At 48.6% G+C, this 24,018-nt stretch overlaps 1 long non-coding RNA gene across 1 annotated transcript; it reads left to right on the forward strand.

The window, feature by feature from the left end:
* Positions 1-12,957: 12,957 nt before the first annotated feature.
* On the forward strand, positions 12,958-18,135 carry LOC116574245. The gene is made up of 3 exons (XR_004279166.1): positions 12,958-13,500; positions 13,614-13,946; positions 14,345-18,135. It is a non-coding gene; the product is annotated as an uncharacterized LOC116574245 (long non-coding RNA).
* The last annotated feature ends 5,883 nt before the right edge of the window (positions 18,136-24,018 follow it).

Consider the following 24,018-nt stretch of genomic DNA (forward strand, 5'->3'; position numbering starts at 1 on the left):
GAAGCTGCAATGCGGGCGTCGTAAACCTAGTGATAGAGCTAAAACATGGGCCTGTCTCTGTTCTGTAGACTTTCCAGGTTTGTTATGTGTGTTGGCTTTCCTCTGTGGGGGAGATGTGTGTTGGGGGTTCCCTAAGAAGGGAACCCTTCTGGTGCAGAGGGTTCTCATTTGTACATCATTTTCTCCAGCAAGGTATGCCAGCCTAGGTCACTGTGCCTTTTCTTCCGCGTATCACAGAGTGACTGTGAATATTATATACAGATGCCCTGCCTGGGCCTTATTTTGTCACACAATAAAGGTGTGATGTGATTCCCTTCACGCCTGAGTTAGGCTCCCCGTCTTTGCCCTACAAAGATTCCCATCTGGTTAAAATACTGCCTCCATTTGCTGGAACTCCCTACAGGCATTTTCCTGCACCCCCCATGCCCATGGTCTTGGCCGTTCCCCCTTTCTGATCTTCTCCTGTCACCGGGCCAACAACATCGGCCCAGGCCCATGAAGCCTTACAGGTAGACAGTGTTGACGTGTCCCATCTTCAGGCTGAAGGTTGAAATCCATGTGGATAGAAACCAAGTCTCAGTTGGGTGTGGCATCTATCAGAGACTAAAGTGCATAGGAAGGCTTTTGACTGGTCTCTGAAATTTCTGTCTCCTTGCAGTTAAATCAACAAACCACAAAGAAGGGCGGACCCTACAGCAATATGGTTTGGGCAGCAGAAATAGGAAAGAGCACCTAGTGCGGTGCGACGAGCAGTCAGTTAACCGACAGTCTGGCAAGACTGTGCAGAGGCCTGGACCCTATGGCCTCAGCGCTCCTTTTACAAGATGGTGGCAAAGGCAGCTGGTCGGCTTCTGGAGCTCTGTGCGCATGTCATCTCTCTACTGCCCACCTCAATCAAAATGTCTGTCCAAACTCAACCCACCACCCTGAATACTCTGTACGAATATAGCACATTCTGAAAAATTAGTTTTTTATCCTTTATTGATTCAGTAGTAGCAAAGTCTAAAAAGGCAAAGATCTCCACAAGACTTGTCTTAAAAAACAGCAATCCTAAAACAAAACAAAACAAAACAGCAGTCCTTGGGTTTTCGTGTCCCACCGGGTTCCCACTCCCTAGGGCAACCACCTTGAGCTCTTGCAACTAATTGTTTACCTCCAAATAGCCTGCTTATTAGCTTTCCATATTAACTTCCTACTGGAGAGAAGGCGTATTTGTCCTTGACGCACACCCTGTCGTTCACACAAGGGCTACAAATGCACACTTGCCTGAGGCGAGAACAGGGTCCCCATCAGTCTCAGCACAACCACGTGCTGATTTTAGTTCGATCACTATTCATTGGTCCATTGTTGTGCTTGCGTCAATGTGATCTTCACATAAGCCACACCGTGCGCTGGGATTAGTTTTCCCCTCCATGGTTTCCCTGGCCTGTTGGCCCTGGAGTTAATCATTCCTCTCCGAGCTTGCTTGTTTTTCTACAGATCTTCACAAACTCAAACTCCAGATCTTCCTCGGCTTTGTGAATCTCCTCTCAGTGTGATCAAATGCACAACATGTCCTAGCAATTTCTTCATCACCGTCAAGAGGTTTCTTCTGGAACCTACTGAGAGTTTTGTTAAAGAGAAAATCCTGGGTCCAGGGTGGAGTCACTTGTCCCCAGGACAGCAAACCAAGATTTAAAGGCAGGTTCAACCTCTGCAGGAGTAGAATTTTAAGCCAGTGAATCTGGAATTTTCTGGTTAGCGTCTATGAGGTGGTCTTGCTTGGGCCCTCTCTATCCCCCAAAGGAAGAGGAGGTCTTCTTCACCTGCATGATAAGAAAGACCCCCAGCTCCTCCCACAAAGGAAGTCCACAATCCTTTTGCTTCTTGAGCTAATAACTTCTTGCCGCCCTCCCCTTCCTATTAAATGCTTCCATTTTGTATGCCCCCCCTTGGGACACCCCACCCCTCCTTGCCAGATGGGATGCCTGATTCCAAATCACTTAAAGCAATTAGATCTTTAACTTTACTTAGTTGAATTTTTGTTTTGTTGTGTTTTTTTTTGTTTTAACAGATTCCAATTTGGAGGCAAAAAAGATCCTTATAAAACAATCTTCAAATCCCCATCATTTCTTGACCTTGGGACCTCCCCTAATATGTATTTTATGCCCTCTTCTCCCTTAGTTATTCCTGGTTTTGGTCAGGCACTTTTCTGTGGTTGATTCCTGAGAAGTGGACATGGGGGGTAATATTTCTAGGATTTTCCATGTCTGACGGGTTTTCATTCTAGTCTCCCATTGGCTTCACATTCAGCTGTATGTAGAGTTCTAGCTGGAGGCCATTTTCCCCAGGAATTCCGAGACCATCCCCACGGTCTCTGAGCTTTTCAGTGTCACTATTGAAAAGCCCAAACCATTCTGATTATTGATCTTTGCTAGGAAAATGTTTTCTCTAAAGGCTTGTAGGATCATCTCTTGGCTTCTGGGAATTTGAAATTTCATGGTGATGTAGGTTAGCATGAGTCCATTTTTAAAAGAATTTAATTCCAGCTAGTTAACATACAGTGTTATATTAGTTTGGGGTGTACAATACAGTGATTCAACACTTCCATACATCACCCAGAGCTCATCTAAACAAATATATTCCTTAATCCCCATCATCCGTTTCAGCCATCAGCCCAGGCATGGGTCTATTTTTATATGTTGTTCCCCTGGGTGGCTCAGTCCGTTAAGCATCTGCCTTTGGCTCAGGTCATGATCTCAGGGTCCTGGAATCGAGACCAGGGTCAGGCTCCCTGCTAGGTGGGGAGTCTGCTTCTCCCTTATCGTCTCCCTCTTCTTCTGCCCCTCCTTCCCCCCACCCCACCCCTGCTGGTGCTCCCTCTATCAAGTAAATAAAATCTTCTTAAAAAAATTTTTTTAAGGGCGCCTGTGTGGCTCAGTGGGCTAAAGCCTCTGCCTTCAGCTCAGTTCGTGATCCCAGGGTCCTGGGATCGAGTCCCGCATCAGGTTCTCTGCTCAGCGGGGAGCCTGCTTCTCCATCTCTCTCTGTCTGCCTCTCTGCCTACTTGTGATCTCTATCTGTCAAATAAATAAATAAAATCTTTATAAAAAATTTTTTAAATTAAAAAATAAAAATTAAAAAATCATCTTCCCTCCATTTCTTTTGCTCTCTAGACTCCTATTATTTAGTTCTTCCTCCCCCTTGACCAGATTTGAATTTTTATTCCTTTTTCCCTTCCTTTTTTCGTTTGTTTGATTTTTTGAGAAATCCTCAATTTATTTTCCAAACTCGCTAACGTATTTTTTTTAATTTCTGCCATCATATCTTTATTTTTATTTTTATTTTTCTGCCATCCTATCTTCAATCCAAAGTGTCTTTCTAATTACCTGAGTCCTTATTTAGTCACATCCAGCTTCTGTCTCGGGCTCCCCGCTCTTCTGACTTCTAGACCATCGCTGCGGGTATTTTGAGGTCTTCGTCCCCTGTGTTGTCTCTGTTCCCTCTAAGCTGTTTTTAGCTGAGTCGTTTGCTTCTTAGTCTGTTTCTCAAATGGCACATTTCCTCAAATATCTTGGGATTCTTGGCTGTCTGCTCAGATTTCAGAGGAGGGGTCTACAGAGCTGGTTGGAGGCTCCGTGCACGAGACCGTGGTCCACAGATAGGGAAATCTGGGTGAACCATTTTAGTGCAGAAACCCAGAAGGTGGCATTTTTAGATCTTCCCTTTAGCGGATCCAGACCAGAGCATGGAAGCATGAGGAGGAAGGGAGAGCTTACAGCCAGCGTGGAAATCTTCCTTTATGCCTACCTGTTGCTCTGTCAACCTGCACCTTACCCCCAACTGTGTCAGCTGTCTCCGGAGCCTGCGACCCTTGGTTTTACCCTCTCCAGAGAGGAAGCCACCACTGAGATGGTGGGGTGGAAGAACCCAGTTGTGCAGTGGGGGAGGGCTTAATGATGGAATTCCCACCTCCTGACCCACATTCACGCCTACATCCTAACCTCCTGGTGCTGCTGACTTCTGAGGTGTGTGTGTGAGCGTGTAAATATGTGTAAATGTATGCATGCAATTCGAGTTGCTTCCCTACTACTACTGGCTTGGGATCCAGCTTTTTGAAGTCGGCTAAGTTACCATTCATCTATCTGCTGTTCAGCTTCCAAAATTGTCAATATTGTCTTCTCTCCAATTCTTGTGAGTGTCTACATTTTAAAAATATATATTTCACCATCTTTACTGTCATTTAGTGAGTTTAAGGAGGGAATAGATGTAAATATTTGTATTCAGTCCTCCTCTCCATCCAGAAGTCCTAATTGCAGCCTTCTTTTTAATGAATATGCTTTCTATCTCTATTCTTTCCAACAGTCTGGTCACAGTGCTTGGAAAAGCTGCCCGCTCCCCAAGGTGTGGTTCCCTGACCTGTTTTCCCCAAACCCAGGGTTGTCTGCCAGACCCTCGTAGGTCAGCTTGCCATGTGAGCTCCTTCTGCCACATCCAGCCACGAGCCTGTTGGCGCATCCACTCAGGACAGACCTAATGGGGCTGAGACCCCAGGGATCTGGGAAGAGTGGAAGTGTCTCCTGGTGACATCCTGACACTGAGAACCAGACAACCTCAAGTTCTGATCTGGCCATCTTGCATCCAAGAAAGTAGTTTTCTTATTTGTTTTGTGTTTAATCATTTTCCATCTGCTTAGTCGGTTAGAAATAAGAAACAAAACAAAAGGAAATAAAATCCGGGTGGTACACCTGCCTTTGGCTGCAAGTCACAGAAACCCCAGCCTAAACCAACTTAGGTAACGAAGACTTGGTTGGGCTTCCGTGATTGGAAGTCTGATGTGGGCCAGCCCTCAGAGCTCATTGACCCAGCTGTTTTGTGATGTCATCTGTGACCAAATCTCTTCATTTTCTTTCAGTTTCCCATCCACATTATTCTTGTCTCATTCTGAAACCACTTCCTCCTACCGTTATAGGAAGGCAATACCCATAGCTGACCTTCCTTTGTCATGGTCGATGTGAGTGTGTGCTCTTGAGAGAGAGCTAAAGGGACAGAGGGAGAGAGGGTCAAAAGAAGGAGACTTTACTCCCAAATTCCTTTCCTTCATGATTGTGTGGACACATGTCACATGTTAACAGAGAACACCATGCAGAGTTGACAGTGGTCTGGGAGGTGAGGAAGTCAGTCAGAAAACCAGAACAGGACAAAGAAAATGCATGCCTTCAAACAGGAGTGGTGGCTGGGCCCCCAGCTGGCTCAGTCAGTAGAGCATGCAACTCTTGATCTTGGGGTTGTGAGTTCAAGCCCCACTGTGGGTATAGAGATTACTTTAAAAAAAGACATCTTGGGATGCCTGGGTGGCTCAGTTGGTTAAGCATCTGACTCTTGATCTCAGCTCAAGTCTTGATCTCAAGGTCAGGAGTTCAAGCCCCATGTAGGGTTCCACTTGAAAAATAAAAAATAAAATCTTTAAAAAAAAAAAATTGGATGGGTGGCAATGGGACCAGGACAGAAAGAAGAGTTTTGGGGGGTAATTGGAAAATCCAGTAGGAGAGCAACTTGAAGAAAGTAAGCCCAGAAGAAGGCCTAGTGGAGGAGACCAGGGGGCATGGGATGCTGGAGGGAAAGAAAAGCCCCCTTGGGGCACCATATCATTTGGGCCCTATTGTGGGTTGAGCTGTACCCTCCAAAATCATATGTTGAAATCCTCACCCCTTATTCTTGTCGATGGGACCTTATTTAGAAATAGAGTCTTTGCAGATGTCATTAAATTAACATGAAGTCGCACCGGAGTAGGGTGGGTCCTTGATCCAATATGGCTGGTGTCCTTAGAAGAAGAGACAGAGAGACACACAAGGAGAGATGCCAGCCCTGTGAAGAGGGAGCAGAGATCAGAGCAACGCACCTGTAAGCCAAGCGCCGCTGGCAACACCAGACGCTGAGAGAAAGGCCTGGAGGGTTTACCCTAGAGCTTCTAGAAAGCTTGTCCTGTTGGCAGCCAGCACCTTGATTCTAGAGTCCCAACCTCCAGATTGTAAGAGAACAAATTTCTGTTGTTTTAAGCCGTTCTGTCACGGGTATTTGTCACAGTGGCCCCAGGAGCCTAGCACAGGTTCTGAGCAGAAAACATGGCACACTCCAAGAGGGCAAATGAGAAGGATCTTTAGGAACATTGCGGGTGTGGGTAAAGCTTCTGAAACCAACATAGCAAGAGTAAGCACCAGGGTCTCATAAAGACTCACCAGGGCCAGACTTCAGGGGCCAAAGGAGAGAGCCATTGCTGAGAGCCAGAAAGAGCTCCTCAGCTGTATGGAATGCAGCCAACCAAGCTAATCTGGAAGGGGGGATTCTGGACTTCCTTCTCCTCCTGCTTTTCCTTGGCTGAATCCAGCCAGAAGCCAGAACAAGGGAGACGTTGACTCTGTTCCTATAGACCAGCGTCCCGGGAAAGAGCAGAGAGGCATGGGTGGAGACCAGACCTGGCAGGGCCTATGGAAAATATCCCTGGGGAAAAAAACAAAACAAAACAGGAAATGTGGTTTCAGTTAGAATGTTCTTAGAGAACCAGTCCACACACTTAAAGCTTTTTTTAAAGGTAAGGAGGTATCTAAGAAACAGAGCCAGTGAGCGTGACAATAAGGGATGTTAGCCATATTTCCGTGTATCTATTTATGCAGAAATCATCAGAACACAACAGGTCTGGTTCTCTAAACTACCAAAAGACGGGGCGGGGGGGCGGATACTGAGGCAAAGAAAAGACTGAAACCAGAGCTCACATCAGCACTGACTTTGATGTTAGTGCCTTTCTCCAGCTTGTCTCTGTAAACTCTCATGAGCCATATTTCTTCCAGAGAAATGTGCTCATCGGGTTTTCTCGTCCCGGCTAACCAGCTGATGGTAACGTGCTTCTTGGTCTCTCCAGCTGGAATGGGGCTTAAGGAACCATTAGAATGGGGTGCGGGTGTTTTGGCACTGGGAGACCATGCCTCAACCCTCAGCTGGCCTTGCCCGGGTTTTGTTCCTGTCCCTGGAAAAGGGTATTACACCACCAGGAGCTTGTTCTTAATAACTCAGGACTCCATTCATTTCAGATTTAGGCCAGCATGCTAGGATGGAAATCATTCAGGCACTTTATTATGGCACAAAAGGCAAGACTTTTAATATCTAAATGAATTAATGAGAATCAAAAAAATATACCTTCAAATAACGAAATTGCAGTTAAAAACGGGATTATTGTGCCTCCTATCAGTTTAAGTCTATGACCCAAACATTTCCAAGGACAGAGGACTCAGAATTATCATAATGATTCTGATACAGAACAAAACCATCCATTACCATCTCTTCCTGAATGAGCAGGGCTTTCATCCTCATTAAATTGTAAAAATGATGAAGTAATGGCCTCCATGAGAAATGTAAAATGTTTTCAATTAAAAGATACATTTAGGGAGAGGATTTTATTTATAGATGATCATTAGCATTTAGTCAAATTAATGTATCCATGCCAGCTAATAAATCATATCTCCATATTATAAGAATTATCTTGAGCTTCCGTACCATACAGATTTGCACATACGAAAATGGTTGGAACTGGGATTTTTCTGACCACACGAGATGAAAGATCACTCCTGCAAAAAAGAAATAATTATAATAACAATCACTACCATGTACCGAGTTCTTTCCATGCTTGACCCACATGTATGAATTCTTTTAACCTTCAGGAAAGCCCTATGGGGTGTGTTCTATTTTAATGACAGACCGTGTTTTGGCCATTATGCTTTTCATCCTAAGGTTTAAAAGGGGGTTTGTTTTTTTCATTTATTTAAAGCAAAGTCCAAGATTTGATTTTTAGGAACTCCCATAGTTCAAGGGTGAATTGATGACCTGGATTACAAGATTGCCCATGAGACCACAGAAAAGGGAAACCCTCCCCAATGAAGCTGTGGACTCTTGAAATTGATTTGTGAAATTAACATGCTCCACATAAAATATAATTTTTGTTTGATTGATTGACTTTGAGAACTAGATTAATTCTAGAGGTTACCAGGACAAATAAGCATGCAAGAGTACCAGGAAAACTCTAACCAAGAGGAGCATTGAGGAAGGACTCCCTTACATAGTGATGTCAACAACTGAGTCAGAGATTTTACTCTACCTGTAAAGTAACAAGTTAGCCTCCCACTGTTTCATGATATGGTAGAAGACACCAGACTCCTGGCAAAAGCAGAGTGTCAGTATTATCAGTGTTTTCCTGGCTGGGTTCCTAAGCTCTAATTCCCACAGGTGACACAGAGAGGACCATGTGGGTTGCATGACAGGGGAGAAACCCTAAACTTAGGGAGCCCAGATCTTTTGTGATGGACGGAAGCATGCCTGCCATTTTCTTCCAGGGGACGCGATCTCTATCTTCCACAGCTGTTTGTTAGGCACATATCCTTAAAAGATAGCTCAGAACAAAGGCAACTTCAGCTCAAAAGAGGTGCAAAAATGCAAGAAATGCAGAGACAATTAGCACAACATATTACACAAGCTTTATAATTAAAGCAGAGATTATGGGCTGTGAAAAGACAAATAAGCAAATGGAATAGAATATAAACATCAAAATGGACCCAAGTTATATGGGAATTTAGAATTTGATAAAGGTGTCATAGCAAATCATTGGAAGAAAATATGGACTTTTAACAAACAATGATAAGAAAATAAGGTCATTATCTGGGAAAAAATTAAGTTGGCTCCATATGTCACAACGTACTCAGAATAAGTTCCAGATGAAGCAAAGATTTAAATACTTAAAAAATGAAACTACGTGGCATTGATGGGGGACCGTTGCATCAAAATAATTATACCCCTTACCTCTGGGAAAAAGTGGAAGAACTTAGCTTTATCTGTGATATTCTGGGTTGTTTTAAAGGGCTAATAAATGTAGAAGGAATTACAGAACATTGCCTTTCGAATCATCATTGTAACGATCGATTAAAGCTAAAATTATCAGTGGATGCTCAAACCATTGGATAAAAGTTTGAAGAGTGTGATGATTAATTGTGTGTGTCAACTTGGCTAGGCCAGTCTAAATGACACCATGAAGGTATCTAACATTCAAATCAGTAGACTCTGAGTAAAGCAGATTGTCCTCCAGAATGTGGGTGAGCCTCATCTAACCAGTTGAAGGCCATAAGAGAAAAAGTCTGAAGTTCTCTGAGGAAGTGGCAATTCTGTCTCCAGCCTGCCAGCCTACCAGCCTGCCCTGCAGACTTTGGACTTGACGGCCTCCATGATTGCATGAGGCAACTTCTTAAAATCAATCTTTCCTCCCTCTCTCTTTCTCTCCATACATATAGGTTCTGTTGTATTGGTTTTATTTCTCCAGAGAACCCTGACAAATACAGTGGGTTATAGGCTATTTACATATCTCAAATATACTCCCACAATTAACTTGTTAATTGCAAAGGGAAAAAGGGGACCTTTGTGGAGCTAACTGGAGGGTAATACCTTATCTGAGTGATCTCAATAACGGGCTGAGCCAACATCACGTGCCCTCTGATGTGATGCGCTGAAAATGAGCCGACATTATTAATGTAGGAACCCTGCCAAAAATGAGCCAGCTGATTCTAATCGAGAGGAGAGCTTATTGTGAGCATGAGGAAACAGTCAAATCTAAAACGGATGAATGGAGGAGCATCACACAAAGCAACTGGCCCGTACTCTTCAAAATGAAATGTCAATGTCATGGAAAACTGAAAAGAAGAAGAAGGAAAAAAAGAAGGAGAAGCCTGAGGAACTGGTCTTGAACAAAGAAAAGAAAGACATAACAACTAAATATGAAATACAATCATGAATTAGATCAAGAGCCAGAAAAAAATTGCTTATAAAGGATATTACTGGGCAAATAGTTAGACAAGAGAATTGAATTATTATGAAATCCCCTGACTTGGACTAAGAGTACCATAGTTAGGTAAGAGAATGTCTGCACTTATGAGATCCTGTGAGTGAGAGAAAGGGAGAAAGGAGGGGAGGGAGAGACAGAGAGAAGGGAATGAGAGGAAAAAGCAATGCACCAAAATGACTAAGATCAGTGAACTCAGGGGAAGGGTGTATGGAGTTGATTGTACTTATTTGTGGTCTTCTAACTTTTCTGAGGTCTGAGGTTTTTTCAGAATAAAAAGTTTAAAAAAGAATACATAAGCATTGGAAATTTCTTTTTAAGATTTTATTTATTTATTTGAGAGAGAGAGAGAGAGAAAGAGTGGTGGGAGGGGCAGAGGGAGAGAGAGACTCTCAAGCAGACTCCCAGCTGAGCACGGAGCCCAATGTGGGGCTCGATCTCATGACCCTAAGATCATGACCCGAGCTGAAATCAAGAGTAGGATGCTCAGTCTTCTGAGCCACCCAGGTGCCCCAAGCACTGGCAATGTTTAAACCAAATAGTAACAAGTATGCTTTGGAAAGACAGACATGGAAGAATTTCCAATTCATGTGATTCTATGGCACATTTTTTTGGACTACTCCCCTGTTTTAGACGTAGAATCACGGTGAAGTAAGATGCCACAGCAGTAAGCTATCCACTTGCCCTCTCCCATGATCTGGTATGATTCTTCCTGCGGTCCTTACTCCCCGTTAACTTGTAAAATGAGTATCATTTCAAGGCCAGGTATTAGGTGGTACAAGAGCTATTTTTTTAAATGTCTGTACCTCTGATGTGTTTTTCTTCCTTTACCTATTTATTCCAAAAACTTCTTAAATTCCAGTTTATTGTGTCTGAAAGCTCCGATCGAGCACATTTCTCTACTTAATAGTGCGGCAGCTGTATCCCTGATATGGGGTCTTGGCTCACACGGGTCAGGAGCAGAACCAGACCATGGGAGCAGGTGTTGCTTAGCTCAGGAAGGGGCTCACAGCGGGGTCACGGGTAGACTGTGAGACGTGGAACCCGGCAATGGGCTTAGGGATGCAGCTATAAGCTTGGGGTTTCAAGAGCAGGCTTTGGGGCCCTTCAAGACTTAGGGGACAAGGCAAGATCCCAGTCCTGGAGAAACCAAGGAATGGGGACACAAGAACTCAGAGTTGGAGTGGGGACAAGATGGGGTTCAGGTGCTAAAATGCTCATACCAAACAGAACATTGGTCTCCAAAAAGAAACGCAGACACCCCTTCTTTGAGAAGGAATTGGGGAGGTCAGTGTAGGATGAGGGCAGAATCCATGTTATCGCACACCATCTCCTGAGCTCGTAACTCCTTCAGCCGTGTGGTTACCCTTGATCTTTGCTTTCGCTGTCCTCATCCACCGCCGACTTCCGCATGGACCAGCCATTTAGAGCTGTGTAGACTCAGCACAAGGCTGTCCTCTGTGACCACAGAGGCCTTGAATGCTCATCTTGGCTGGATGGGAAGACTGACCGTTACAACTGGTATCCAGCTGACGTGGAAGCCAGATAGCGAAGACTAAACTTAGCAAAGTCTGAACTCGTGGGCTACAAGAATAAATCTGAAATATCGCCAAAAGTTATTTGATGATCACCGCAGTGGTATCACGAGAAAAACTTAGAAGTCAGTTCTTACATTTAACATTTCGCTGTAGAGACAATAATTTCTCTTGTGATCACTAAACCACTTTACGAGATTAGCCGCTCACGGTCAGCTGAACTCAGTGGGGAGGTGAGATTTTTTTGGCTTAGCTTTGCCAGGGCAAGGACCCGTGTTGCAAATGTTGTCACTGTGGGGTCTCGTGATCGGATTGGGGATGCACCGTATGTGGGGTGACCCAACTGGGTAGAGGCCAGGGGCAAGGGCAGTGAGAGAAGTCCCCCAAGGCAGAACAGAGGAGATGGAAGGTTGTTGACTACACCAGAAGGGAGCGATGGGCAGGACAGCAAGGGAGAGGCTGTCTGCCACAGGGGCGGGCGGGGGGGGGGGGGGTGCCGTCTGCAGTTAAGGGGGGAGGTGCGGAGGTAGAGACCCTATGGAATTTTCCTTTTTTGGTACCATGTCCGGGTGTAAGTAAGGCATTCATCGGCCAGGGTTTATGGATGTTTTGAAGTAGGTCATCTAGCAGACCTGTTTAAGTTCATCCAGCGGTCTGGGGCTGCCTGTGGCCCTTTCCACCTCACTCAGACTTCCACCGTCCACACTGGTTGCCTAAAAGTGGTCTCAACAGTCACCATGTTAGGAAGCTTCCCTTCCCCTCCAGTGGCAAGTTAACTCCTTAAGTTCTTAAAGTTTTTTTTTACTTTTCTTATTTTATTTTTTTAAAAGATTTTATGTATTTGTCAGAGAGCAAGAGATAGCACAAGCCAGGAGAATGGGAGAGGGTCAAGCAAGGAGGCAGATGTGGGGCTCGATCCCAAGACCCTGGGATCACAACCTGAGCTGAGGGCAGACACTTTAACAACTGAGCCACCCAGGCATCCCCCGAACTTAAAGATGGAGCAGTGGTAATAATGCAAGTTCTCTGAAGCAGTCCTGCAAGCGAAGACCCGTGCCATACTTTAAAACACACTTCCTCAGAATATTTTTTTTTATTACACATCGATGTATACTCGTATTGAAAATCAGCATGCAGGTACAACCGTAACTGTGGACAGCATTCCTTATACTCCCGGCATCCCCGTGCTGATCGGAGTTAATGATAACCTAGACGCTTTAGACTGGTGTGCTCGAAAAGACGAAGCCGTTGGCTCCTTGACCTTGCCCGGGCGTACCTGACTACATGGCTGAATCACAGACTTTGGCCCAAAGCCGAGACCACAGCTCAGCGTGCCTGCAGCCTTATCTGCTGCCTGGTATTGTTCAAGAAAGCTTTCCTGGTCTTCTTGCTGCACACTTTTTGGGAAGGTTGAGTCCACAGAAGGACTGAACTTAGCTAACTTTATGTTTTAGCAAGAGCCTTTAGCCTGAGTGATAGATCAACTAAACCTTTCTTTGCTTATCTACAGATCATGCATTGTTTCCTAGAAACACTCAGAGCCAAGCCCTCTTGCCCAATCTCCCCACCCTACCCCCATAATACACTCCCTCTGAACATCTGGAAACATCTGTAGCTGGCACCCTTGGGTCTGTACATAATCGAGTGTTACAGACCATGGGGTCTCCCTTCTATTGATCAATGGCCCTAAAATTCCTGTACAACTCATCAGGCTAGTCAGAAACCTCAGAGCCATTTTTGGACGAGGGTCTGCCTTCTACCCCCAGGTGGCTGGCCTCCTGGAGAAAACTCAGATTCTTTTCCAATCAGAACTCGTTTCTTGAGTCTTGGCTTTTCCAGGGACAGCAGCCAAACCTGGGTTTTGGGTATGGAGGTGAGGATCACCAGGATTCAGAGCACACTCCGGGGGACACTGCCAGGAGTGTCCCCTCGCGGGTGGCTCAGACCCCACAGCTTGACGCATTTGTAGGGACCCGCAGAGGCAGAACCTGTCCCGTGTCCACACACCGTGGGAGCGACGCCCGACACCAAGCCGGCCATGGATGTGTTTCTGCTGAACAGGAGAGCAAGCCAACAAAGGAACAGGAATGAGCAGGAGACTGCGGCAAGGTCAGCATTTATGACCCGCGGTTAGAGGCCCCCGAGGACATTCCGTCCTGACCTGTCTGGAAACAGAGGGTTTGACCTTGTGATTTAACTGAGATCTTTTCAACCTCTGACAGCTTTGCTAGAAAATCCACCAGAGGTGCCCAGGCCTCGGAGGGAACGGGGAACGTTTCAGAAACCACAGGACGCCCACTCCATCAGAGAGCCCTGGAAGCAACAGCAGGACAGGGGCGGCATTTCCAGAGCCTTCCTCGGGGGGAGGGGGAAGGAGTGTGTGTGCACCCGGAAGGCTCGTGATGCTCGGCTTTCCGTGACAGCCCCAGCGTCAGCCCTCGGAGCAGGCTTCTTAAATTGCGGGCTGAACAGCTCTGACTCACCGCCCGACTCGGTCCTGCTCTATTTTCCATTATAGAAACCTTATCTTGTGCGTCAAGATCCGAGATAAAAACGTGAGAATCTGAGAGGGTGGGAGCAGGGAGGGGGTTGGGCTGTGTGGGAGGAAGGCAAGGGGGACCGACGCCCTCATCGACACCCCCCACCCCTTTGCCTGGGAGGGTGTCTCCCGCCAGGAGCCAGGAACGCAGACCGCTGTTCCCTTGCTGTGGCTGCTGGTGGCCCAGGGAAGAACCTCCTCCAGGGCGGGAGGGGCTCCCACACCCCGGGGCCATCCCACAGGCTCCATGACTCCTGGATGCAGGCTCAGTCCCCCAAACCAGCTCCTGATCCCTGACTCCTGACTCTGGGGTGGCTTTTGTAAGGGCAAATATAAACGCAAAATAAGAAGTTTAATTCTCCCAGGGGAAAGGGAGGGGGGAAAGACTCCCCCACTTTTCCTTTTTCTTGGCAGAATTCCTTTTTCCATCCTCCTCAAAAGCTCATAAATCTTTTTTATGGGCCACAGAAGCCACTGGCCAGTCTTAGAACTCAGGATTGTGTCCTGATAGACCTGGGGGTCATCTCTTTGTATGTAATCATCAAGGAAGGAAATACCCCATTTCCCTCAGGGGAAGATGCTCCTACTTTCTCCCCACTCGACCTTGTGAAAGCTGCCTGATGCAAAAGATTTATCCGTTTAGCTACGGGAGACAGACAGACAGACAGCATTTCTCTTTGCAACTCCTCCCGATGCTGGCCTGGGATTCTCATCACGGTTCTGGTTTAATGTGTGTCAGTGATACACCTGTTGGTTTTCTCGTCTACCTTTGCAGAGGGGTTTGGGGGGTCAGGAGTCAATTTGGTTTTTAATTGTATTCCCCACACTTTGTCCCACACCAGGGACATGATTTTCACATCAAAGACAAGTGGGGAGACGAGAAATTCTATTGACCCAACGAAGGTGGTGCAGACCCAGCCTTCGGCAGCTTGTCTCCCAGATTCCTGGCCCCTGCTGTTCCCCCCACGGTGGGCTGAACAGAAGGCACTTCGTGAGCATCAGAATACTGAACCCAGAGACCTGGGAACAGGATTTCATCAGTGACGTGAGAGAGCTGGGGAGAGCTGGTGATGGTCCCTGGCGCACCCGATCCATCTCCAACCTGAGAGGTCAGGGAACAATCCAGTGTGGTGACAGTCCTCTGAACTGTGTCACCCAGGGCGGCCTCAAATCCCTTGTTCAATCCTGGGTTTGTGGCCTGCCCAGGGCTGCGGCTGTCCTCTCAGCAATTAAGGAGTCCCTCCCGCCATATAGGACCTAACTACCTGCTCCGAGATCCTCCCATCCCGGAACAGCCAGGGATCCTCCCCCTGAATCACACCCCAGAACTCGCAGGAATTGGAGCGGCCTAAGCGTTAACCAGCATCTTCTATAGAGATGCAGAGCCGTCTGGGAAGGCCCTGCAGGCGTCCCCACACCTTAATCAGTTCGCCATTTGCAGATGTCCACCGGGACCTTGCACTTGGAGTTTTAGAGGGAGAAGGTGAGGGCTGAAGAAAGGTTGATGAAGGAAGAAGCTGATTTGAGGCTGGGCACATAAGCAGGTGCATCGGGAGGGAGGGGCAGCTCGGAAGCCAGCCTGCGGTGCAAGTCAGCCCTGAAGGCAGCCACTGCCTCTAAGCAACCAGCCCAGGGAGCTAGACAACAACCACTGAGCAGTTGGGGAAAAATGGCCAGGACCTGACAAAGAGCTGCACGCTTCCCTTTTGGACCCACTTACAACTTAAAACCAATCAGAGAAAACCAAACATGCACCCTAACCCATCACCTAGGACACCCTGATTCTAGTTAGCCTGCTACCAGCCTCCCCAGGCCAGCAGGCTCCAATCCGGGCAACCCCAGAACCTTCCCCTCCAGCTCTGTGAAGCGCGGCCGTCCTCCGCCTGCTTCCCGGGTCTCTGGCAAACCCAAGGGCTGGTGTCCAGCTCCCTCTCTCGGGCCAGCTCTGGATAGGAGTAGTCTCTGCTCGTTTGTTCCACAGAGGTAAGACCAACTTCTCTCATCTTGGAAGAGAGGAGATACCGTCCAGGCTGCCGGATGGGTGGGTGGGAAGCGACAGGGCGACCGTCCTCCCCTCCTGCCAAGGCGAGTCTGTACAACGTGTCCGGGGGCCAGAGATGATTTTTAGGATGAAGCAAAGTGAGTGGCCACCACAGACAGAGGCCTCATGCCACAGGGCCGGCTCGTCCTTCCAGAATCCCGACGTTGCCCTACAAGACAGGCCTGCCGAGCATTCCAGCCCGCCCTCCCCCGAGGACGAGAAGATCCGACAGGAGCCTGAGGTGGTTTCCACCATGTTCTGGAAGCACCTCCCCCAGAGGGATACTCCAGCTCCTCAGGCCTCAGACCTGGGGGTATCCTTCTGGAGCTTCGTGGGAGGTGACCCTCTGGTCTGTCTCCTTTGGAAAGCAAATGCAAGTCCCACCAGGGGTCATGCTGGAAGCAGGAGGAAACCAGGATTCACGACCCCCACAGGATGAGCAGGACCCTCTGCGTGGCAAGGCCTCGGGGGAGGCCTGGTGAGAGGGATGACCAGTTGCGAAACACAGGCCGCCTCTTCTCTCCCTCCCAACCTTCGGACGAAGACTGAGTCAGCTTCCCAACACAAACAGTGACTCAGGCCCGGAGAGACAGAGTGGCCGGCCCTTTCTCTGGCTCTTCCTTCAGGAAATGGAATAACTTCCCATGAAAATATTCAGAGGCGGTAATGAAGGCCCTCGCCTTCGTCCTTTTAAGCTAAAGCCCTCGGGAAGAGACTCCTATTTCCTTAAAAGTGGTTCTCCCACATTTTGAGAGTGGGAACTCAGCCCTGTGGGATGTCCCAGGGAATAGAAGGACACATACCCGACCAGGCCCCCAAATGTCTGTACCTATCAGAGATTAGATAGGACTAACTCCAGTGTTGTTGGTCTTTCCTTGGTTCCTGTTACTATCCACAAGGGTCCTGGGGGCCTCACAGAAGGAAGGCCCTAGATGAGAAGAAAGACATCCACAAAGCAGATGCCAGCGAGCATCTCTGTGGCTGAAACCACTACGGACCAGCATGTTTCGATTTCATCTTGTCATCAAAATGTCACCAAAAATGGGTTGAGGGCCGGCCCTGTTGGCTGGAGACCCCAGTGATGTCTGTTGGGTCTGAGAACATTCTCGAAAGTATCCCCCGCATGAACACTTACCCGGTGGAGGCACTGAACGCCACTTTTGCGGACCTTTCTTGACTTGGGAGAAATGCTTTCAGAAGTCCCTCCGGGGAGCCGTGTAGAGCGTGGTTATCAAACTCGCAGCGCTCTCGTTCTGCTCCAAGCACCTTTTTAGTCCAAGTACAATGTCATGGCTATTAAGGGCCCAGGAGACTTTCTCAGCCAGGCTCACTTGTAACTGTCTGTCACCACGCTGGGTCCTTCCACTTCCTGTTCCATTCTCGTGCTCCTGCATCTTACTCTCACTGACCCTTATCTTAGCCAGTACGGGTTTGTGGTGGAATGGAAACCCCATCAGGAGGAAAACGCAGGGGAGAGTCAGCACTAACGGGTGCTGGGGGACGCTAAGCCTGCAGACCCTGGGGTTTTCCTCCAGGCTCTTGGTCGAGGGGTGAGCTCCTCTAACCCGCTTACCAACACCTTTGGAGCCCATGTTTAATGATACGAAGATGTTCCAGTAAGAACAATTTACCAAGTGAAGGGCAGTTGGTCCAAAATGGGTTTCTGACATTAAGGAGGCAGTGAGCAGTTTTTTCCATAAGAAAAAACGGTGACTCCCGGGCTAGGTCATATACTTTCCTCCTTCACAGCGGTGTGTCCTCATTTGGTCTGGAAACGTCCGAGAGCCCAGATGATCAATGGAAGATCTCGGGAGAGGCTCGGGGCTCAGCCAGTGCTTCGCTGTGTACTACGGGGAGAGAGTTAACCGCTCTTGACCTTGGCTTTGCCGTCTTGCTTGCTCTTAGTCATTTTGTGGAAGAATACAGTGCAATTTCCAAAGTGAATGAAGGGGGCGCTTCCGGGGTTGGGACAGACCCAGCAGATACAAAGCAGTGGCCGGTTCCAGATCAACCCAAGAGAGGGCTGAGGGCGAACTGTCCACACTGTGCAAAAGCCGTCAACGTCAGGCTTTTCTACCAAAACGGTTTCTCGAGATCAATTTCTTGCATCACTAAGCATCACACAAAAAGTTATTTTTAGGCTTCCCCTGGCAACAAGCACGTGTCCATCACATAGACACTTGCCCATGGCTCTGCCAGAGTTATTTCATGGGACTCTGAGTCCCTCTGCCTCAGCCCCGTCAGAACAGAGCTCACCCGTGGTCTCCCCACTTTGCCTTCAGTTTTACTCGCTCCCCTAGGAGCACAGGACAATGCCTGGCCCTCGGCTGCCTTTGCACCCCGGTGTAAAGCCTGCAGAATATCAAGTCCTTTTGGGGGCACCTGGGTGGCTCCTTTGGTTAAGCATCTGCCTTTGGCTCAAGTCATTATCTCAGGGTCCTGGGATCGACCCCACACTCCACTCAGCTCTCTCTCTAAATAAAATAATATCTTTAAAAAAAAAAAAAGTATCAAGCCCTTCCACTCAAAGACCAGTTTTGGTGGTGGTGTCCCCATTCATCGGAGTCACAACCCCAAATTATGTAGTTCCTGGACTTCATCTGCCATTATCTTGAAGACTTTCTCGATGTTTGAGCCTGGACTCCCTGGACTTTGCTTTCACTGTGACTACTAGCGTGTAAGATTTCCTTAGTTATACACTGTCCCTGTCCAGTCTCCAGTATCCCCCGACCCAACACACTGGAGTTCCTAGACTCCCGGTCCTCGTCTGCCCAACGTCACTGCCTCCTATGCCTCCCTGGGGGCTTCTGGCCTCAGTGTGACCAAGGGGAGGAGGAGCTCCCAGAGCCACTGCTGGAATCTCCAAGGGGTGGCCTCACAAAGCCAGGCTATCATGACGCTGTCTCTCTAGCCCAGTGGTTCTCAAAGTGTGGTTCCTGGATCAGCTGCAGAACGAGTTCAAAATGCACAGCTGTACTCCATCACAGTCTGGGCGTGAGGCCCGAGATGGGAGCTTTCACGAGCCCAGTGCAGGTGGGCTGGGGTGATTCTGATGGCCACGGGTGAAGTGGGCTGGGGCAGGGGGGAGGGGTTCAAGGAAGGCTCTGCCGACCTTTACACGCCCCCTTGTGATCCAGACGGTCACCGGAGGGTTCACAGCCCTCAGCCGGCCCACGGGGCTCCCAGGCCATGACTTTAGGCCTGGATTTCTGGGCTGCGGCAAGAAGTCCCAGATACCCAGATGACCAAGGACAACAGGCCAAGACTTCCTGAAATGAGAGCCCCACGAAGACCAAGGGGATGCAGCCTAGGCAGCCTTGGCTGGAAGGACACCGCGCTGTTCGGCTCCAGAAAACAGACCACGTCGCAGTGCCTCTGAAGGACCACCCAAGGCCGACTGTGGCTGAGCACAGTGGACCCAGAAAATCCACGACTGGAGGTAAGTTCCCCAATTTTGAATTTTATGCATCCAGTAATCCCTGAAGAGGGACACCTTGCCTTGCCCTTAAGAAAAAAATAGCGTGAGCACTCCAAGACATCTGGGAAGATGAAGGTTAAAATAAATCCCCGTGTCAAGTTAATAATTAAGTATTTTACATTTATTAGCTTTTTACATTCCAGGCATTATGCTGGGAGTTTCTTGGCTAATCCTAGGGAAACTGTGTGAAAATACATGTTGATGAGCGTTGGACGGGGAGAGAATTACGCTGGTCTCTGAACACTCGGGTTTGGGTCTTGGTTCTGCCACTAACCACAAACTCAGGTGAAACAGGAGATAAGAGTGCAGGATTGCTGGACTTTTTCATGTATCATGAGAAAATGCCTAATAGGTGCTCAAGGAATAAGTTTGGATTATAAATGGCCACTTCCACTTTACATACAAGGAATGAAAACTTTGGAGAGAGGCTCAATGTCGGCTGCACAGCAGAATCGCCTGCAAGGCTTTTTAAAAAAAAAAAAAAAAAAACAAACGGTAATCCACGAGCCCAGCCAGCACAGCAGGCGGGTTGGAGCCAAGACCCCAAGGCTGGCAGGGGGCGGGGCCAGGTCGGGCACCCAGGTGTGCGGATGCTGAAAGCCAAGTTCTGGCGGGAAAGCGGGCTCATGGAGGCTCCAGTGCAGGCAGCACCTGAGTCCTGAGTTCGGGGGCCCAGGCGGCGTGAGGATGCTGGTTTCTACTGGGCGTCCCTTGGACAGCACTCTCTTGTCCCGGTAAGCCTGGTATTTTGCCGGCAGAACCAGTTCAGAGTCTGGCTTAGGCAGGGCTGATCTCAGAGAAAGCTGCCCTTTGAGAACAGAGAGGACAGTAGTGCAGAGAAGAAGCTAAAGGTTTCTTTCTGATTAATGGGAATTATTCTGCCACTAGCGGAAAAAAAAGAAAGAAAGAAAGAAAGAAAGAAAAGAAACAAAATGCCAGCTGCCTCCAGACACGTAGAGGGGTAAGCTTCACGAAACACGTTTGTACTTACTTCCCAGCTCTCACTTCCTGGCTGAGCGTCGTTGGGCAAGTTACTTAACCTCTCTGCCTCTTACTTTCCTCCTTTGGAAAACTGGGATGATAACTGTATCTATCCCACTTCTGTGGTGACTGGATGAGATTGTCCCAGTAACACACTGGGAACAGGGACTGGCATGACGTCAGCAGGTATTAAATTCGGGGTTTCACAAAAACCTGAGGCTGGGCGTCTGACCCAGGTTTTAATGGCCAGTAGCACAGAGCTGGTATCCAACCCGGATTTTGTTAAGTCTGGCTCTAAAGTTCCTCTCCCTCTACAGCTGCCCTAAGCAGGTCCTGTCCTCATCAGAGCCGCCCGCTTACACGCCTGTGCCCACGTCCCTCTCCCTCCAACTCCTTATTCCTCCTTTTCATTTCATTTTTAAATTTTTATCTGCGGTATTCATGTTATTTTTCTTGTAAAAGTAAATTACTTCTCACCGTAAAGGTAAAATAGCAGTAGCAAAAAGTGTGAGGTGAAGGAAAAGCCACCAGTGATCTCACACGCCCCACACAGCGACTCGCTGCAGAGTTCCGTCCTAAGTTCAACAATCTTTCCACCGTGGCTCTCATTCATTCTTTTTGTTTTTTTTTTTTAAGATTTATTTATTTTTTTATTTGACAGAGAGAGAGAGAGAGCGAGCACAAGTAGGCAGAGAGGCAGGCAGAGAGAGAGGAAGAAGCAGGTTTCCTGCCAAACAGAGAGCCCGATGCAGGGCTTGATCCCAGGACCCTGAGACCATGACCTGAGCCAGAGGCAGAGGCTTAACCCACTGAGTCACCCAGATGCCCCTACATGGCTCTCATTCTTTTTTATTTTTTTTAAGATTTTATTTATTATTTATTTGACAGAGAGAGATCACAAGTAGGCAGAGAGGCAGGCAGAGAGAGGAGGAAGCAGTCTCCCCGCTGAGCAGAGAGCCCGATGCGGGACTCGATCCCAGGACCCTGAGACCATGACCCGAGCCGAAGGCAGCGGCCCAACCCACGGAGCCACCCAGGCGACCCCATGGCTCTCATTCTTTAGAGTCCATAAGAACTGCAAGGGAAACTTGGTTCAAGTTCAGGTGCCTGGACTCTAGCCTCCGATGTCGTGATTGGGCAGAACCAGGTCTGGAGACTCAGGTACCTCGGACAGCGTGGGCTCGGAGGAATATCTCTGTGGCATCATGCGTGGTCCTATGCAGTGTGGTGGAGACAATTCACACAAGCACCTCTTCCTGGCCAAGACGCAGGCTTTACAGCGGTCACCTGTCCTCCACGCGGCTGCCGGGGGCCTTCATGTGCGCGTGTCGCAGTGCAGCTGGTGTTTTCCTCCCGACAGAGCTCAGACCCTTTCTCTGTTGCGTTGATGTCAGGATAAGCCAGTGGCGTCTGCTGGAAGGAATGCGGCGTTCCTTCTCCTCTGGTGGACTCCGTTCGAGCTGTGTGTCCAGGCAGCTCTGGTGTGATGAAGCCAAGTGGGGAATGCAGCCTGGAGAGGCCACGATTCTGGAATGAGCAGGAGAAGAGGAAGAGGAAGGGGGAGGAGGAGGAAGGAGAAGAAAGAAGAAGCATGGAAGAGGGGGAAGGGAGGCTGGAGAAGATTCTGGAATCTGAGCAGGTTCAATCTACTGGACAATGGCAAAGTCCGGAGCAGAAGGTTTCAAACTGCAGAAATCCCAGAAGCAGCTGGAAGAAGGCCTCAACCACCAGGGGAGGGACTAGGGTGAGCACAGCCCGGGGCTCAGTGTTGGGGGGCATTTCTCCCGTGCAGCCCTCAGAGAGAACGCCTCAGCTGGCCCCTGCTCGGGTAAGCACGCCAGCCTCGCCAGCGGCTCATGGGAGTCTGCTGAGTTCTATGCTAGAAAAATCTTTCATGCCTATGGAGCAGCTCAGGCCCATTCATCTGTCCCGCTCCTCTGGATGGGAAACCCTCTCCCTCTTCCTTACCCTCTATTGTCTTGGTTCAGTAATAAGATCATGTACACAGCTGCACTGATGGGAGAGCAAAATTATTCCACGGGCTCTGGTGGCGGGGTGGGGCATATTTTCTATCTTTCCTCCCATGCTGTCAACCACTAGGGACTGACAAGGTCCGTGGTGTCAGTGCCAATCTGCCAATCTGCACAGACAACCACTCATGCCGGAAACCATTTGTAATACCTTGAGACTAAAAGACTCCCCGCCCCCACCCTGGAAGCAAGATGGCCTCTCATCTTGCCCCTATGAGGGGGATGCCAATGGCCACCCGCTCTGTTTCCGGGAGCCTCAGCACCACTTGTCCTTCAGTTTAGTCTCTCCCGAGGATGAAGGGTGGGACTCAACAAAACTGAAATAGTCATTTATTTATTTGTGATCAAAGCAGTCAAGTCTTCATTTTCTCTGGTCAACAGAAAAGCATGACCTCAAAAAACAGAAACAAAAACAAAAACACACATTGAGGTCAGAGTTGACAGTAAATGCAAAATTAAAGGAGCCAGATGGTGGGGGCACCTGACTGGTTCAGTCAGTAGAGCACGTGACTCTTGATCTCAAGGTGATGACTTTGAGCCCCATGTTGGGTATAGAGTTTTAAAAAAAAAAAAAAAAAGGAGCCATGTGGTGTAAGAAGTATTTTCCCTCAAGCCGTGGTCAGGAAATGAGTTCCCTTTCTTGGTTCCCAAGCATGGACATTATTTCATCCTGTCGGTGAACCCTTTGCTTCTCTGATCCCACGGTCTCTGCTTCCTCTTCGTCTCTCCCTTCTCGGTGCAACCAGCGGCTCTCAGGACCGAGCTCTGGAATGGTTGTGTCCTCGCAGTCCCTTGGGTGGGGTTTCTGCCCGTGCTGGCCGCACTTCCTCATTATGGCTTGATTGTTTTATGAGCATTTCTGATAGCGTCTCCTCTCGGCAGATTTCCCCTCACCACAGGCCAGGCCTGGCCCGAGTGGCCTCCTGTGTCTCTGTGTTCACAGGATCAAGTAAGAGATTTGGAAGTGGCGGGCCTGGGCTGTCCAGCTTGAGGAACTGGTTTGGCAGGAAGCTCACTGCGGTGAGAAACAGGTGTTCCAGAAAGGGCGAATGACATGAAGAAGCAGGAATGTATGTCACAGGCACTTTTTCGGGGTGAGGTCCAAGTCCCCGTGTCTACAGGTGGACAGACTCCAGGGAGGTCAGAACTCGTCTGGGTCAAGCTTCAGGCACTCGGTTTCTGGGAGCTGATGAAGTCACAGGGGGAGAGCTGCGGGCCTGATTCATGACCCTTTGCTCACTTCCTGGGTCCTTTGCTAATGGCAGGAGGCCCCAGGGGACTAGGGCCAGAAGCCCACATCCTAGCTTCGCTTCTCCTATCCCTAAATCACAGAGTCTCAACCTCAGCCCTGACGCTTTGGCCTGGATCATTCTTTACCATGGGGAGCTGTCCTGTGCATTGTTTATGACGATCCCAAATGTCTCCAGACATTGGTAAATATCCCTCGTGAGGGGGGCGCCTGGGTGGCTCAGTGGGTTAAAGCCTCTGGCTTCGGCTCAGGTCATGATCTCAGTGTTCTGGAATCGAGCCCCACATCAGGCTCTCTGCTCAGCAGGGA

The sequence above is a fragment of the Mustela erminea genome, chromosome 15 (assembly GCF_009829155.1).
Source record: "Mustela erminea isolate mMusErm1 chromosome 15, mMusErm1.Pri, whole genome shotgun sequence".
In the NCBI taxonomy this organism is placed as follows: domain Eukaryota; kingdom Metazoa; phylum Chordata; class Mammalia; order Carnivora; family Mustelidae; genus Mustela; species Mustela erminea.